Below are 2,671 nucleotides of genomic sequence, written 5' to 3'. Positions count from 1 at the left end.
TCTCTCATGAAGCCTGTCTGTGTGTCAGTTCGTCCCAGCCTCTGTTGGACCAGCGTGCCCCGCCCCCCCTGTCGGCGTGTGGTTCGGTGTCTGAGTGGCTGCGAGCCGTGAAGATGGAGCGGTACGAGCAGAGCTTCCTGCAGGCCGGCTTCACCAGCCTGGACATCGTGTCTCAGCTCAACACCGAGTAAGACGCACTACATACGTGTGAACTCACCGACACGCATGTTCGTATGGCGGCTGATGGGAAGGTGACTTCTGTTTCTTGGCCCTCATCTCTTTCCATACTCTCTGTCTGTTTCCATAGAGACCTGCTCAGAGTGGGCGTGACCCTCGCCGGCCACCAGAAGAAAATCCTCTCCTCCATCCAAACGCTCAGGATACACAAAACCCCTCCCACCCTGCTCTACTGACCAATCACAGACCTGCCACACGGTCCAAAAGAGCCCCGCCCACTCTTTGTAATGACCACTAACTCCGCCTCCTGATGGTTGGACCAATGAGAGGCCATGAGTTGTTAAAGAAGCACAAAGAACTTCCTGAAAACACCAACATTAGACTTACTGCTCTTTGATCCTCAGACTGTTTGACTCCACCCACCTCTTTATTCTGACCAATCAGAACAAAGGACAGAGTTGACCACCAGCTGCAGGAAGACTTGACTGGTCACCACTCAGGACGAACGTAGCCCCGCCTTGCCAAACCAGTCTGGCCAATCCACTTCTCAGGAAACCAAAGCTCCTCCTACCTTGACCTGATTGGTTGTTTTGTAATCCCGCCTCAAACCCTGGGCTGACAGCAGTCACTGGCCAATCAGCATCCAAGGACACAGGAGGACATTTAGAGATTTACTTCAACAGATGCTTCTTATTGAACGGAGTCCCCCCCCCCCGATGTTATCACTAAGCCCTGCCCACTACCTTAAAGCACAGCTTGGATTGGTTCCCAGCCCTGTCCTTCACACTAGGCAGGATGACGGGTCAACTAGATCTCCACAGACAACTGGGATGTTTCCATGCTGCAACGTTGACGAACTCATTAACTGCAAGAACAGGAAGTGATCAGATTAACGTTTGAAATACAGAACAAGGCGGCCATGAGTCCACTCATCGTACATTTCAAATAGTCAGTGATCAGAAACTGAAGCTGTTTTCAAGCTGTAGGTGCTGCTGCCTCCGACATCCAGCCTTTAAAACCAAACTCTAACTGTGCAGACTGGACTCCACTGATCCGGGACATGGAGGGACAAGAAGCAGATGGTGTCCAGACAGTTTCAGGTCTGATGTCCACATGAGAAATATTGAACCATTGAATCGTACAACTGTTGATTCATTTTGTATTTTAGCACTTTTTGTACCGATCATGTTTTTAAGCAGCTGATCAATGTTTTTATACTAAACGTACATTTCAAAAAAATCTCTTATTTTCATTTTGTAAATAAAAGAAAAACACAAACATGTTCAGGACCAAAGATCACGTGTGAAGTCCGTCCGACAGTGTGACTCACCAGCTGGATCACAGCAGGAAACAGTGTTTAACCTTGTTTCAGGCGACGGGCTTCACACCTGTAGCTCAGGTAAACTGTGTTTGTCCAGGTGAGCGGCCGCCAGTGAACAACACCAGGTGTGAACAGAGAACTGAACGGATCAGAGTCAGACCGCCGGCCCGCTGTCTGTCCTCCAGGTGTTCATGACCACAGTGACGCTGACAGCTGATTGGACCGATCAACTGACCCTGTTGAAATCAGGAAGAGAAGCTGTGGTACAAAATAAAACTGTTCTTCACTGGCCATTACAGCAACGCCCAACTTCTTTATCCTGCACTGTTGCATGATGGGAGTCTGCATCGGCGATCTTCACATTGAAGGCTGCTGCAGTGATGTCACTGTTGTTGATTCTGCTGATTGGTGGAGTTCACCAGCTGAACCTGGATCAGCAGCAGCTCTCGTCTTTTCTTCATACCTGGAAATATTTTTATTATTGTTATTGTTACTATTGTTATAAAGGAGAACGTCTGTCAGCCAATCACAATAAAGATGAATCGTCCTGTCCAATGAAAAATTTCCATGTGTTTCATTTCAAGTGTCGGCGGGCCGAGACGTGACAGAGACCAGAGTCAACGAGGTAACAGCTAATGATGCTAACGTTAGCTACGTAGCCATAGCAACAACGTACAAATAGCTCCTGTACCAGAACAACAGCAAAGGTTACTACAGGTCAGAGACTGTTCAGTTTGACCTTTGACCTGCAGAGGACACACAGACCACAGGGATTCCCTCTGTGTGTGTGTGAGTGAGTGAGTGAGTGAGTGAGTGAGTGAGTGAGTGAGTGAGTGAGTGAGTGAGTGAGTGTTCAGGATGGAGAACATGGAGGGATGAGTATGTGAGAGACAAATAGCAGACCTGATGGAGGGGAGACATCTCAGCGGTTGCCATGGTGACGGCAGTCGGTCCTCGGCATGATGATTCAGGTCCCAGCTTGTCACATTGGACATATCCGGCTCCTGATTGGCCAAGCTCACTACATGATTAAAACAACACAACAGGAAATAACAGAGTGTAGTTTCAGACAGGTGTATGACTTCAACAACAAACAGTCAGAGGTCAGAGGTCACGTGTGTGTGTGATCTCTGATTGACAGGCAGTGTAACCTGAGTCTCTACAGAGAGAGGG

General features: G+C 48.5%; 2 long non-coding RNA genes across 2 annotated transcripts in view; one reads left to right on the top strand and one right to left on the bottom strand.

Annotated features, from left to right (window-relative positions):
• The first annotated feature begins 7 nt into the window (after positions 1-7).
• Positions 8-2,060, top strand: LOC111649133 (uncharacterized). The gene is made up of 2 exons (XR_002760251.2): positions 8-187; positions 308-2,060. It is a non-coding gene; the product is annotated as an uncharacterized LOC111649133 (long non-coding RNA).
• LOC147819728 (uncharacterized) overlaps positions 1,320-2,671 on the bottom strand; it is a 4,456-nt gene continuing 3,104 nt past the window's right edge. The window contains exons 2-3 of the long non-coding RNA XR_015436676.1: positions 2,402-2,519; positions 1,320-1,961 (exon numbers count right to left, since the gene is read on the bottom strand). This is a non-coding gene — a long non-coding RNA (uncharacterized LOC147819728). The remainder of the gene's footprint in view (positions 1,962-2,401; positions 2,520-2,671) is intronic.

The sequence above is a fragment of the Seriola lalandi genome, unplaced genomic scaffold (genome assembly GCF_002814215.2).
Source record: "Seriola lalandi dorsalis isolate HSWRI2012SDOR001 ecotype SW California unplaced genomic scaffold, Sedor1 jcf7180002050021, whole genome shotgun sequence".
Lineage (NCBI taxonomy): Eukaryota > Metazoa > Chordata > Actinopteri > Carangiformes > Carangidae > Seriola > Seriola lalandi.
Note: the sequence above shows the minus strand (reverse complement) of the source record. Positions and strands in the feature narration are given on the sequence as shown.